Source organism: Arvicanthis niloticus, chromosome 6 (assembly GCF_011762505.2).
Source record: "Arvicanthis niloticus isolate mArvNil1 chromosome 6, mArvNil1.pat.X, whole genome shotgun sequence".
Lineage (NCBI taxonomy): Eukaryota > Metazoa > Chordata > Mammalia > Rodentia > Muridae > Arvicanthis > Arvicanthis niloticus.
This window is the reverse complement of record NC_047663.1, coordinates 72,114,289-72,129,745: the sequence shown is the minus strand read 5'-3', so window position 1 is coordinate 72,129,745 and position 15,457 is coordinate 72,114,289. Positions and strand designations below refer to the sequence as shown.

At 45.2% G+C, this 15,457-nt stretch overlaps 1 long non-coding RNA gene across 1 annotated transcript; it reads left to right on the top strand.

Moving 5' to 3' along the window:
- Nucleotides 1–1,752: 1,752 nt before the first annotated feature.
- LOC143442819 (uncharacterized) lies at nt 1,753–14,980 on the top strand. The gene is made up of 5 exons (XR_013111319.1): nt 1,753–1,850; nt 4,025–4,216; nt 11,218–11,287; nt 11,697–12,149; nt 13,468–14,980. It is a non-coding gene; the product is annotated as an uncharacterized LOC143442819 (long non-coding RNA).
- The last annotated feature ends 477 nt before the right edge of the window (nt 14,981–15,457 follow it).

Here is a 15,457-nt window from a genome sequence, read left to right as displayed (position 1 = left end):
ATTGGGTGTCAGGTAAAGATTCCACAAGGCAGAACATTGTAATGGCTGGATGTCGTGTGTACAGTGGATAATCAGAACACAGGTTGTCTGTCCTTAAAAATATTAGTTGTGGAGAATCTTTGGGTGGGAGTCTGGGGTTAGGCTTCCCTGATGGAGGCAAGGCTGAGGGCTAGGTTTAGGCAGTTGCCCGGTTAGAAGCTGTGAGTGTGAACTGACTCACAGGGACACATGCATAATCTTATCAGTTGAGGTGTGTGTGTGTGTGTGTGTGGGGGGAGCTTGATATGAAGAATACTTTGTGGTATAATAGTGAGTTCCAGGCCAGCTTGGGCTTTGTAGTGGGACTTTTGGAAGAAAAAACCAAACCAAAACAAAAAAACCCCAGTATAAACAAAAAAAAGAAGGTACACATTTTAATTACTTTGCTATGCTAGGAATGTGGGAGTTCAATCATCTCAAATTCAGTCTTCTTCACTGTGTGTGTGCCTGTGCATGTGTGTATGTGTGTATGTGTGCATGTGTGCATGTGTGCATGTGTGCATGTGTGCATGTGTGCATGTGTGCATGTGTGTATGTGTGTATGTGTGTGTCCTTTTGGGGAAAGATTGCTAGAAGAATTATTAGCATCATAAAAAGACAGTATGGTGGAGGCTCTGAGGAAAGTTCAGGCCCTCAAGGCAGAGTAGAGGGTCCCTTTTAATAGGTTCAGGGGAAGGGGGAAGTCCCCTGTCACATGACTGTTGAATGGTTAGTAGCACACACCTGTATGAGGCCTTCTGCTTCCTGGATGGCAGGAGTGTAAGGGGTGTCGTACATTTTGGGGAAGGAACGTGTGACCTTAGGGAACTATAGGAAATGATAGGAGGATGTCATTTAATTAATATGTATCCCTCATATGGGATATGCTGCTGATAGCCCCTGATACCCTCATATGGGATATGCTGCTGATAGCCCCTGATACCCTCATATGGGATATGCTGTTGATAGCCCCTGATACCCTCATATGGGGTATGCTGCTGATAGCCCCTGATAGCCTCATATGGGATATGCTGCTGATAGCCCCTGATACCCTCATATGGGATATGCTGCTGATAGCCCCTGATAGCTTGGACTCTGGTAGGCTGGGCTTCCCTGTATACAACCACAAGGGTGGACAGAAACATGGGTGTGAGAAGGTCTGGTTTGGATTCTAATTTTTTTTTTGTGTGTGTGTGTGTGTAAGGGGTTTGAGATAGCCTCTCTCTGTACAGCCTTGGCTGTCCTGGAACTTACTCTGTAAACCTAGTTGGCCTCAAACTCAGAGATCTGCCTGCCCCTGACTCCCAAGTGTTGGAATTAACAGTGTACACCACTACTACCTGGCAAGATTCTGACATTTTTAAAAAACAGATTAATTTATTTTTATTTTATGTATATGAATGTTTTGCTTTTGAGTATATGCACATTGTGTGTGTGTGTGTGTGTGTGCCTGGTGCCTGCAGAGGCCAAAAGAGGCCAGATCCCCTAACTGTCCTAACTGTAGTAAGCACCACGTGGGTGCTGGAACCTGAACGTGGGGTCCTTTGCAAGAATAGAAAGTGCTTGTTTAAAAAAATATTTTTGACATAGTGTGATGGTTTCAGTATGCTTGGCCTAGGGAGTGGCACTATCAGGAGTTGTGACCTTGTTGGAGGAAGTGTGTCACTGTGGGAATGGGCTTTGAGAGACCTTACTCCTAGTTGCCTGAAAGCCAGTCTTCTCCTGTTTGCTTTCAGAACAAGATGTAAAACTCTCAGCTCCTCCAGAATCATGCCTGCCTGGATGCTGCCATGCTTCCTGCCTTGATGATAATAGACTGAACCTCTGAACATGTAAGCCAGCCCTAATTAAATACCTAAGACACATAGAATCTCATTGGCCTAGAACTCTCAGTGTAGACAAGGCTGGCCTTGAACTTACAGAGTTTACGTGCATTTGCCTCCTGAGTGCTGGAACTAAAGGCATGAACCATTAAGACCAGCACAGACTCTTAACATCTGAGTTAATCAAGATCCTGTATTAGTAGGCTCTTACTCTGGTTAATCATTCATTCACCATAGAAAGAAAGGGAAGAGTCAACAACTACAAAAATACAGTACAGGCATTTCTCTGTGTACTTTCTCTGATACTGAAGTGTGGAGACTTTCCTTTCCACCCCTTTGTTCAACAATGATATCCTGGCTCAGTTCATTAGTCACCACACCATGTTACACTTTACAGAAAGATTCATGATGATTCACTCTGGAGAACCAGTGTGACCTGTCAATCAGGATCTCACACCTATAGCATATGGAGGCATGCACATGTACAGATAGACGTGCATACTTCTACACACACACACACACACACACACACACACACGCTTGGGGTCACAGAGCCTACAGAGTCTTGTACTCACACGCTTGGGGTCACAGAGCCTACAGAGTCTTGTACTCACTACTGTGCTAGGATAATGAAATCATCTGCCATTTTCTTTGCGACTAAAAAAAGAGCCTTAGTATTTCTGTAGGTGTCTTAGCTTCAAGCTCAGCACGTGGCTTCTCCTGGACCTTGTTCCTATATGTGACTCCAACTCACTCACAGAAGCCTGTCTGCTGCAGCATGGAGTGGATTCTGACAGAAAGGGCTTTCCCGGTCTCTGCTTCCACAGAGATAGGGGTGCACGCAGTCCTTCCTTTCCTTTCTTCTTCTAACAAAGTACCCACAGAGGTGACTTATCCCCCTGAGCTGTCATGTGTAGGATTCCAGCTATCATGGAGACACACCTCAGTTCTTCAGTATCTAGAATTGCACTTTGACCCATACAAGGAAACCAAGTAGCTTACAGCTGTGGTTCTGTAAGCATTTTATCTCTTCTGCAGCTGCCCTCTCTGGGCTGTGGCCTGCATCTGGACATGGAAAGTCTGTGCTGCAAAACATGTGAGGTGTCTCAGCACCCTGACCTCACTCGGAGGAGGAGGTTTCTCTCAGTCCTGCACGGCATAATTCAATTTTGATGGAGCAGTCTTCTTTCCAAATCACGTGTGTGTGTGTGTGTGTGTGTGTGTGTGTGTGTGTATGTGTGTGTGTGTGTGTGAATGTCTCTGCTTTTGTCATTTCATGTCTTACTACCTTCACAGAACATTTTGCATATGCAAACTAACTGCCCTTCCATTCTCTGAAGGCATAGAAAGTGGGATATTTTCACATGCAATATTTTGGTTTTCTAACATTGTACTCACTCTGCCCTGGCTCGAATATTTCAGATAAAAAATTTCTCTCTCGTGGGAATCAGTCTTCTGAGGGATGAGACTCCTGATGGAGTCCCAAGTGAAAGTGGTCAACCCTAAACACTTATCCCTACAAGCAACACTAACTGGATTCGGCAGGGTTTTTAGGGTATGTGTGTATAACAGTACAAATTAAAGAAGAGGAATTTTAGCGAAAGTGGAGGGATGTGGGAGAAATTGGAAGGGGGAAGGGAGGTAAGAAAATTGTGTAAATGAAAAAAAAAAAAAAGAAAATGGTGTAATGGAGTACTCATATACGGAAGTCTCAAAAAACTTTCACAAAAGAACACATGGGAAAAAAAACCCTTCTTTCCCTAAGTAGCCTGTAGGTGTCACTGTGGTTCCTTTTCCATTTCCTCTAGAGCTAATATTGCCTCGTAGATAAGGATGGTTATAAAGGCCCAGTCTTTTAATGGTCTCTCCAGTATTCCTTCCTTGTTCCTCTCTTCCCTCCTCTTCTCCACTTTATCCTCCAATTCCAATCCAAAAATTATTTTAAGTTGATTTATTCTCTCACACACATACATAAATACACATTTATACATATTCATACATACACATGCATGTGTACACACACACACACACACACACACACACACACACACACAATGTATTTTAACCATATTCCTTCATTTTCCTTTCTTATCCCCTTCCCTCTCCCAATAAACTTCTTTTATGTAAGCCCCTGCTCCTACTTTCATGTTTTTTTATATGTGATCCACTCCAATTTTTAAAAGGTTGTTTGCATAGGCGGAAGCTACTTATTTGAGCAAGAACAACATACCAGTGCTTACACCACTGAGAACATGACTTCTCCTCCACCAGCAACTATCTTACCACAACAGTCCCTGAGGACGACTGGGGCCTTATAAGTCTTCCTATCCCTGATGGAATGTCGAAGCTCCCAGTCTGGTGCACATCTCCTGCAGGTAGCTATGACTGCTGTGGGTTCTTGACTACAAAAGCTACGTCGTGTTCAGAAGGCAGTGTTTCACATCATTCCCCCTATACGTACATGCAACTGCAGTATGCAGAGGCCAGAAGAGGGTGGTGGATTCCCCTGGAGCTGGAGTTACAGGCAGTTGTGAGCTGCCTGATGCATTAGGAACTGAACTTGTGCCTTCTGGAAGAGCAGCACTTGATCTTAACTGCAGAACCATCTCTCTAGCCCCTACTGGTCAAAATTTTCACGAGCATACTTTTCTTATTAGAAAAAAGGTACACTATCTCATGTTATTAAACATGGTAGTCAATGTGGTACAAACTAGGTTGAAATTTATTTTTCACTCCGTTCACATCCTTTCAACAGGTTATCATGCTTGCTTCCCTCTGGGTGTAATCTATGACGAAACCTCACCATTTCTGATTAAATCTGTGTGTCTGAGTAATTTCTATTTAAAGCCAACACAGTGCCACCTAGTGACTGTCAATACCTCAATTGATCAGTACCTCATCTAGTATTTTCTACAAGACAATAGGAACAGTAGAGTTAGTGGTTTGAGTGTTTGAATTTTTATCTGTGTGATCCATAATTAAGAACGCTTGTGCCCACCTCTAGTGACTAATGGGCATACAACATATCTGAGCACCAACAAGGTCAACATCGATATGCTACAGACTCTGGGGAATTATCTCTAATGACATGGGTCGGAAATGGCACCCTGTATAGTTTGAACTTCCCGGGACAATTTTTTTTTTTTTTTGAATGTGGGTCCAATATAGATACTAAATTAAATAAGAGAAACAATTAACTAAACCAATTTCACTCAACAGGGAAGAAAAATCTAAGGCTTGTAGCCTATAACATTTTTAGCAATACTGACTACCACTCACTTAACAGCGCATGTGTCTATGAGTTTGCTGCACCTATCTACCCTCGAATACCCCTTCCTTGAAGCTATTAGAACTCAAGATAGGAGATAAGAGTGGGGAGACCTATCAAGAGCTCCATATACTAAGGCACAACAGAGGATTTTATAGGAAGGAGTCAGTGAGGCCTGCACACTGATAGCTGGGGATATATGACAGTGGGAGGGGATGTGTGTTCTAGGATGTGGAAGTGACAGGATTCTGTAGGCAGCATTACAGTCATACGAGGCATAGCAACAGCAAGAAATCCATCTCACACAGGAAAGATCCATGTGAACACACCTGGAAAAAAAGAGTTCACCACTCAACCATGTACTCTGGCCTGTTCTTCCATGTTCCATTGAATTGCATTAAAGATATTCTATTCTAGATAGACTATCTATTTATGGGCTGGAGAAATGGCTCAATGGTTAAGAACACTTGCTGCTATTGCAAATAACCAGGGTTTAGTTCCTAGCACCTGTATCAAGTGACTTACAGATCCCCGTAACTCCAGGTCTGGGGGATTCAAAGCTCTCTGGAATCCTCAGGCACTTGCATGTATATGATACACACATACATATACATAAATAAAAACAATAAATAAATCTTTCAAAAGCCCATTTATATTTCACCAAATAAAATTAGTAGCTTGTGTAATATAGTGACTACGAGTCCCTGGAGCACTTTCTATGTGTCGTTCTATGTAGCCATGCCTTGCTGATCTTGACTCAAAGGAATTTAGAATATAGGAACTAGCCTGGTAGTTATGAATTTAAAAATTTGAATACACGCTGGTATAGACCAAATTCCTTGTTTTAGTCCCCATTTGTCCAGCAGGTGGAAACAGTGAGCTAAAACTAGTGTGTTGATTTATTTAATCCAGAAAGCTCATGATCAACAATGTCAGCTCATTCTAAAGCCAAGAAAAAAAACCAGGTTCAGAACTAAGTCTTTTAGTTAGGAGAGATGACAAAGGTTCTGGTTAGTCAACAAAATGATGGACTGGGTATTAGGTCTATCTTGTATCTTACTGACACAAATTGGTACAGTTATGCCCTAATTGTATTTTGAGAGAAAAGTTTTATTTTAACAGGAAGGGTGATAGGTAGGAGGAGCTAAGGTGGGAGGAGTAAGGAGAGGAAGAGGAGGAAAGGAGAGGAGGAGCTAGGTGATGAGAGAAAGTGAGAGAGAGAGAGGAAGACAGAGAGAGAGAGAGAGAAAGAGAGAGAGAGAGAGAGAGAGAGAGAGAGAGAGAGAGAGAAAGAGAAACAAGGAGGCGGATGTTCACGTGTCTCCGCCAGTCAAAGATAGTTGGTATATCTAGGTTGGGTATTAGGTTACACTTCTGATTGATATTGAGCATTACCAAACTTATAAAGCCTTTGATTAACATTTAAAAAATTGAATAAAAGCAAAAAGGAGAAGGGGGCATGGGATAGGGGTTTTCTAGGGAGGGAGAAATGGGGAAAGGGGATGGCATCTGAAATGTAAATAAAATATCCAATAAAAAATAAATAAAAATAAAAAAAAAAAACAATGTCAGCAGTGCACAAGGCATGTGCTAGGAAGTTGGTGAAAAGAGAATTTGAAAAGCGTCCACTGGGGCTGGAGAGATGGCTGAGTGGTTAAGAGCATTGACTGCTTTTCCAGAGGTCCTGAGTTCAATTCCCAGCAACCACATGGTGGCTCACAACCATCTGTAATGGGATTGGATGCCCTCTTCTGGTGTGTCTGAAGAGAGCAATGGTGTACTCACACACACATTTAAAAAAAAAAAAAGAAAAAGAAAGAAAATCGTTCACTGTGTTGCCACAATGCTCAAAGGACTGACTTTGTCCTTTGACAAAGTCAAATGTCAGTTGGCATTCTCAATGCAGATAAAATACTCAAGCTAAGTCAAACAGACAATGCCATACATAGTTCAGTCCCATCCTGAGATTCCTATTCTATGGATGGTGTAGGTGGAGGGGCTCATGAGTCCTCAACACTTTCATGGTAACCAAGATATTGTCTGTGGGTGGTTCTGACACTGAACATTTAACTCTGTAAAGAAAAAAAGGGTGTTACTGTAGGAAGCCGTGGTCAGTGGTTATATGTGCGCCATTCCAAGATGGCGCTGCCCTCGTGTCTTCCCAGTAGTAAACAATTATCTGCGCAGCTGCAAAGGCAGAAAGGCAGCCAAAGTCACTGGCGTAATACTGGGTGGTGAGCGAACAGCCAATCAGAAGTGAATACGTCACTCTAGGGTGTATTTAAGCTAGGCCTCTTCCTGTTTTCAGCCCTTCCGCGTCCTTCCAAGTCCTTCCAAGTCTTTCACGTTTGCTAATACAGAGTAAAGCCTCGTTTTGCAGTAACTACCCGAATACTGTCTCTCATGTCCTTTTTCGAGGGCGTGCGCAACATGTTACAGTAAAGACTGTGTACATTCTGCTTCCTTTCTCCTCAAACTTGAGCCCTATCAGAAGACCTAGAAAAGCCGGGCGGTGGTGGCGCACGCCTTTAATCCCAGCACTTGGGAGGCAGAGGCAGGTAGATTTCTGAGTTCGAGGCCAGCCTGGTCTACAGAGTGAGTTCCAGGACAGCCAGGACTACACAGAGAAACCCTGTCTCGAAAAAAAAAAAAAAAAGGAAGGTGTGTTGTCCCTTACTACTGTGTTGGGTGAGGTTAAGCAGAAAAAATTGCATGGTATTTGGGACAGCCGACAATCACAAGAGTGGAGAGTTAATACAGAGGTTAAGAGAACTTGTTACTCTTGCAGAGGATTCAGGTTCAATTCCCAGCACAACTATCTTTAACTTCCATCCTAGAGAATCTAAAGCTATCTGCACACCAGGCATACATATGGTGCACTTACATACATGCAGGCAAAACACTCATACATACAAGTAGAACTAAATACATGTTTAAAAAAGAAGATCAGCAGAGGGAGGCTGTGGTGGTTTGAATATGCTTGGCTCATGGGAAATGGCACTATTAGGAGGTGTGGCCTTGTTGGAATAGGTGTGGCCTTGTTGGAGGAAGTGTGTCACCGTGTAGGTAGGTTTTGAGTTCTCTTATGCTCAAGCTCTACCCTGTTGCATATAATTTTTAAACTCCGGCGAGGCTCTGAGGTCAACAGCCGTCTGCCTGCCATCTATTCAGTTCCCGCAGCTACCCTGGTGGCTGGCTCTGCCTACCACCAATGACCGCCCTGCAGCTGCGCCCTCTCGCTTACCTACCTGAATCATCCCAAATGGAAAACACCAGGCAGCCTTTATATTTTAAAACTAGTCAGATTACTCAATGGCCTGGAGGAGAATTTCTTGTCCCAGTCTCCTTAGCCTCCACAGTTGCCTGTGGAGGCTACAAACTATCCGTCCCCAAGAGATACATGTCTGCTACTTCTATCCACTCCACATCCTGGTCCAAATTACCAGTCTTGTCTGTGCCCCCTTCTCTTCCTGTCCAGCCTGGGAATCCTGCCTTATCCTTCGCCTAGCAATTAGCTTCTGCTGTCTTTATTGACCCAATCAAGAAACAACAGGGAACTTCCCCCAACTGCCCAGTGCAGAAAAGAGCTATCTTCCTGCAGAAGCAGTTCTCCTTCTGTCTGTCTTTGGATCAATATGTAGATCATTCAGCTTCTTCTAGAACACCAGGTTTGCCTAGACGCTGCCATGCTTCCTGCCACGATGATAATGTACTGAACCTCTGAAACTGATCCAGCCCCACTTAAATGTCCTTTATAAGAGTTGCCTTGGTCATGGTGTCTCTTCACAATAACCAAATCCAAACTAAGACAGAGGCCCTGCTGCGAACTCCCTGAGTGGAATAAACCAGCTCTCCAGCTCTCCTGTCCAGGAGTTCATGTTACACAACAAACAGGATTGTAATAGTTAATCTTAATTGTCATTTTACTGGATTAGGTTATATAGAGAAAACTTCTGGTTGTATATGTGGTTGCATTTCTAGGGCAGTTTAGTGGTGGTAGGAAGAACCATCCTGAATGTGGGTGGTATCATTTCCTGGGCTGAGGGCATGAATGGAATGAATGCCTCACCATTTATTCCTCTCTGTTTCCTGGTGGCAGATGCAATGTGACCAACTGTCCTATGCTCCTGCTTTTATACCTTGGTGCTGCCATGGGCTATGTGGTGGTTTGAATGAGAATGGTTCCCGTAGGCTCATAGGTTTGAAAAACTTGCTCTCCAGTTGGGGGGATATGTGGGTAGATTTAGAAGTTATGGTCTTGTTGGAGAGGTGTATCACTGGTCACTGGGGGCAGGCTTTGAGGTTTCAAAAGCCCATGACATTTCTGGTTAGTTCTCCCTGTCTTGTGCTTGTGGATATAAGCCCCTAATCAAATGTCAAGTGTTTTCTTTTCTCCTTCTTTCCTTCTTTCCTTTCTCCTTCCTTCCTCTCTTCCTTCCTTTTTTCCTTCCTTCCTGTCTGTCTCTCCCTCCATCCCCCCTTCTCAGACAGGGGTTCTCTGTATAGACCTGGCTGTGCTGGAACTCACTCTACAAATAGGGCTGATCTCAAACTTAGAGACCTGCACCACCTGGCTCAAATGTTTTCTTTTTCAAGTTGCCTTGGTTATGGTGTTTTATCAGTGCACTAGAACAGTGACTAAGACAGACAATTCTAAACCATAAACAAAAGTAGTCCCTTGTTTTTAAGTCACCTTTATCAGAGAAACTGATAAGAAAAGTAACAGAAGTCTTTCACTTACCTGCTACAGAAGTGACTGTGGTTAGATGCCACCAGTCCTCCGGAAGTGCTCCCCTCTCTCTCCCTAAAGAAGTAGCTAGAGCTTAGGTAAGGCCCTAGGGAAAGATCCCCAAATGATTCTCAGTAAAGGAAGGGGTAAGGTGTGAAGTTCTGAGGTTCTAGGAAGTCTGGAGCCAGAGATGGAGGAACAGGAGAAGGAGAGAGAGAAGAAGGATGAAGAGGGGGAAGAGGAAGAATAGGAAGAAGAGGAGAGGAGGGGAAAGAAGGAGGAGGAAGAGGAGGGGAAGAGGCACACAGAACTGGAGCTTCTAATTTCTGATACTCTGCTTTGAAAGTATGATTGTTCCATCTAATCATTAATTCACTAAATAGACATAAAGGTGAAAAAGAAATCACATAGCTATTCAGAGTGAGGTAACCTGGACCCCAGAGGACACACATGGTGTGTACTCACTCATAAGTGGACATTAGCCATAAAGCACAGGATCATTATGCTACAATCCACAGACACAAAGAAGCCAAAGAACAAGGAAAGCCCAAGGGAGGCTGGCTGACTCTTTCTTAGAAGGGGACATAAAATAGATATCAGAAGTAGATGGAGGGAAGGAACTGGGTGGAAGAGGGAATGGGGGTTGGGAAGGGGTGGGGGGAGATCAAGTGTAGGGAGAGCAGGGAGAGAGGATGGAGATTTGTGGTAAGGAGGCATTTCTAGGTCATGACAGAGACCTGAGATGTGGGGATGCTTGAATGTGTCTACTGGGGTAAATCTAGCTGAAACTCCTAGCAAAGGAGGATATGGATCCTGAAGTGGCCACTTTTAGTAGCCAGATAAGACTCTCCATGGACAGATAAGGACAGCAACCCACCCACAAAACCTTCGACTTAACATGTGTCCTGCCTACAAGATGAGCAGGGACAAAGATAGAGCAGAGACAGAGGGAATGGACAACCAGTGACCTGGACTGAGGGAAGTGCTATGCACCTGGTAAACACTGGAGTCCATGCAGGCACTGTGGGTGAGACCCATCTCATGGGCAAGCACCAGTCCATGACACTATTAATGATTATGATTGCAGACAGAATCCTAGCATAACTGTCCTCTGCGAGGCTCCATCCAACAGCTGACCAAAACAGGTGCAGCGACCCACAGTCAAACATTAAATGGAGCTTGGGAAGTCTTGTGGAAGAGTCAGGGGAAGGATTGAGGAACCCAAAGAGGATAAGGACTCCACAGGAAGACCAACAGAGTCAACTAACCTGGACCCTTGGGGGTTCCCAGAGACTGAACCACCAACCAAAGAGCAAATGTGGACTGGACCTAGGCCCCCAGCACATATGTGCCAGATGAACAGTTTGGTTTTCATGCAGGTCCCCCAACAACTGGAGCAGGTGCTGTTCCTGAATCTGTTGCCTGCCTGTGTGTTCGGCCTTGGACGAGGTAACTCCATTTAACCTACGATCTTCAGTCACATAGCACACAGGTAGAGGTTGTGATTAGCAAGTCTCCACCTCCAGAGACTAAAATATTAATGAGTTATCTAAAGGCTGGGAGGCATAGCTAATTAAGTTATTTCCTCCCCTTTTCCCCCTCCCTATAAAGCCAGGGGAGCCTAGCTTTTGGGGGGGAGCATATGCCATCTACACCCACTCACCACACCATGAACAATAAAAGCTTTGGAAAACCGGACTCCACGTGTTCCCAGCCTTTGGAACTCTGAACCTCCCCGAGGCAGCCGCCAGCCAGCCTGTGCCGGTTGTGTGCATGTGGGATCTGCAGGCCCTTGGGACTTTGTCCCTGCTGCCCGCAGACCTCCCCGTGAGTTTTTTTTTTTTTTTTTCCCCTACAGCTGGTGCCCAAAGTGGGGCACTAACACCCACGTGTCTACAAGAACCATCCTGGCTGAGTCGTCTGCTAAACAAGTATACTTCCTGCAAGGCGTGGTACCAGGGCTCTCCTGGTTCTCTCTCAGTGGGTGCCTGCGCATTCCCTGCCTCCATCCTGTAGGCGTCGTCCCGAGAGACCCCAGATGGAGGCCAATCTCAGTGCATGGACCTGTCGCCATGTGCCCCCACAGTCTCCTTTGGTACAGTGTGAGCGCGCCTGCTTAGCCTCTGCTCCTCTGCAGTAGACCCAGTCTTCCTGAGACACCCACCCCTGACAAAGGAGGGCGCAGACCAGAGACACAACAGAGATCCAGGCTTGTGCACCCATGCACGGACCTACATTGTTTCCCACAGGTGGTGGACAATGTGTGCAGAGCCAGCTCCACAAGCGCTCCCTGCTGGTGCCTACAAAAACCGTGAGTAACATCTCTCTCTGTCCACCCTACCCCCTCTTTCTCTCTCTCTGATTCTTAGCTATAGTCTAACTCCTGCCTAATACAAAAGGACTAGGTCTCTCTCCCCACATATTCTCCAGCTCAAGGGCAAGATGGCTGCGACTTCCTAGCCCCCCCACTCTTCCCATCCCCCCAACTCCACAGAGGGGGCTCCTTCACAACTAACAACTGTCCTTCAAGCCACAGTGCCTGCTGTAACCCTTTTTCTAAGACTGTTTTCCTTGGTTGAGAGACTCCTTCTCGCGGCTGAGACCATCTCCTCTCTCTCTCTCTCTCTCTCTCTAGATCACCAGCTCCAAACTCTAGTCCCTAACAGCCTGCCAGGTAGTGTCTTCCCCCATCCCCCATCATATGCAACAGGCCACAGCTATTTGGCTTAGCTTGCTTGCCTGAAGCAACAGGGTGAGACCCTGCTTGCTACCCAGCCCTGTGCTCCTTAGCCAGCCTATGCTTCCCTCCCCCTCAGTCATTTGCATCTGGCTAAAGCTACTTAGCTCAGCCAGCTTGCCTGAAGCAGCGGATCTAAAATCCTGCCTGCACCCTTTGCCCCCATGCTGCCTACCAATTTCTCTCAAAAGCTGCCTGGCTCCAATCCAACCTCCACGTGTCTTTCCCATAGACACAGACTCTCACTCTTTCTGACTCTTAGCTCTCCTATCAAGCCCCAATGCTTCTTGCTTTAAACTCTTCTTCAAAGTTAGCCGTTTTCTTCTTCTCTACATTTAAGATTTCTAAGAAAAACAAAGGGGGAATACAGAACCTCTCTGCCAGAGCACCCAGGTGCCACATGGCAGAGCAAGGCCCCTCCCCCCACTGCTTCTAAGCCCCCCATTACTGCTCCTTCTCCCCAATAGGAGGACCTACAACAACAAATGTTCCTGTTTTTCAACCAAAAATTTTAAACATTTCTTTTTCTCCCTAACAGGAACACCTAAAACAACAATGCTTGTGCTTTTCAACCAAAAATTTTATTATTTTTTTGTTTTAATGCTGCCTTTTCTCTCTAACACTCGTGATATATGTCCAACATTTTTTTTCTCAACCTTTATGATTTCTTCAAGGTTCAAAAGCCATCTAATTTACTTCCACAGGTTAAGTTAACATGTTGCTGACCACCATTTCTTGAGTCTTAATTAACAACTAATTTCTTTTACAGACAAACTGTTGCTGCCAATTCCAGATACGTAATTAACATTGTTTTTCTCCCTCAGCCATCCAAAAACAGACTCAAAGATACCTTCCAAGACTAAAATTTCCTCAAACACTTTTGCCTTTCCAGGATCTTAACGATAGACCATGATGTGCTTGTTCCCAAACAACTTAATGCTCAACATCCAGCCTTTACAGACATCTCCCTGCCAGAGATGCTGCTTCCCTGCTGTGATTATCCTACAGTATACCCACAGATCCAACAGAGTCCACGCCATCCTCTGGAACCTGTCTGAGATGTCAAGCTGCTTTCTCCCAGCCACCTCATCTGACTGCAGACTCCAGAGACACTTTGAGATCCAGAGACAACCCCACCTCCTGGAACCTGCCAAGCTGCCTTCTTCCAGCCACCTCATCTGACTGAAGACCCCTGAGACATGCTGAGATCCAGAGATGCACGCCAAAACCCAGAGACGCACACTACAGAAGACAGATCCAGACCTTCCAGCTGCAGATGAACTCTTTTGTCAAAATCACATAGCTAAAGTTACATGTTAGTGAGAAAAACATAATGTCTATTTAGATTAATCAGATGTCATTAACCTCAAGCTGTACAACCTGTGTTTAATTGTTTCAATGATTCCCTGCCTTCCAAACCCTACCCTCAATTCCCATTACCCTTGACTTAGTTATGCTACACCCTCTGGCCTACATAGTGTTTTCTTTTGACTACCTCATCCAAAATTTTCACTAAAAGGAGTGAGATTTGGGCCATAAAGAGACGGTTTGGTCTCCCTGGTAGAGCGCTGGGTTTGAGGTAGCCAGGGACCTAAAAAGGACTTTGCCTGTCAGGGACGGCAGTTATCTCCCCATGCGCCCGGATTCCAGACTACTCCACGTGGTCCACATCTCTCATTAACCTTGCAGACTACAGATGACACAGAGTCACCCCTCTTTTTATGAAAGAAAAGAGAGTGGGATGTTGGGCCTTGGACGAGGTAACTCCATTTAACCTATGATCTTCAGTCACATAGCACACAGGTAGAGGGCGTGATTAGCAAGTCTCCACCTCCAGAGACTAAAATATTAATGAGTTATCTAAAGGCTGGGAGGCATAGCTAATTAAGTTATTTCCTCCCCTTTTCCCCCTCCCTATAAAGCCAGGGGAGCCTGGCTTTTGGGGGGGAGCGCTCACCATCTACACCCACTCACCACACCATGAACAATAAAAGCTTTGGAAAACCGTACTCCACGTGTCTCCTGGGCCTGCTGCCGCCAGGTTCCCAGCCTTTGGAACCTTGAACTGCAGCCGACAACTCCCAGTGGCTGCGTGAATGCGGGATCCTCCACTGGTGTGGGAAGCCCGCCGCCGGACTCCCACCCTCCCCCCCGTGAATTTTTTTGTTTTCCCCACACCTGTGGATCCAGTTCCCCTAACTGAGCCATTTTGTCTGGTCTCACTGGGAAAAGATGCACTTAGTCCTGTAGTGACTAATGTTTGTGTGTGTGTGTGTCTGTGTGTGTCTGTGTGTGTGAGATACATAGGGTGCTCCCCCTTCTCAGAGGAGAAGAGGAGGGCAAATGGGGGAGAAGCTGGGAGAGGGAGGTCCTGGAAGGAGAAGGGGTCTGATATTGGAATGTAAAATGAATACATAAATTAATCAATTAATTAAAAATGTTTGGTTCAGGTATCACTCTGTTATCTGGCTCTGGAATGTCCATGGGGACTGTCTTCCTGTTGCTTTTCCCACCCCTCCCATGGGTCCAACCTGTGATTTCCTTGTATAGTTTTAATCATTTGTCATTTGCTACAGGATTTTGATGTTCCAAGAAACTGCAGGCAGGACTTATGCTTATGCACTCCTGGGTGTTAGACACAGGCTTGTGAGTGGCTGCAATCTCTGGTCATCTCTCACACTTAAGCACATACACGCCATGCATGCACATAGATATTCACATACCCATGTAAATGCAGATACATGCATGTGAACACATGCGGGCACACACAGAGTCTTGAATACTTGGCTGGGTAAGAATGATGAAGCAGCTCCTCATTTCCTTTGTAGAAAGCGTCCCAGTGTCTCCCTCAGACAGTAGAGAAGTCTTCAATCCAAGTTAAA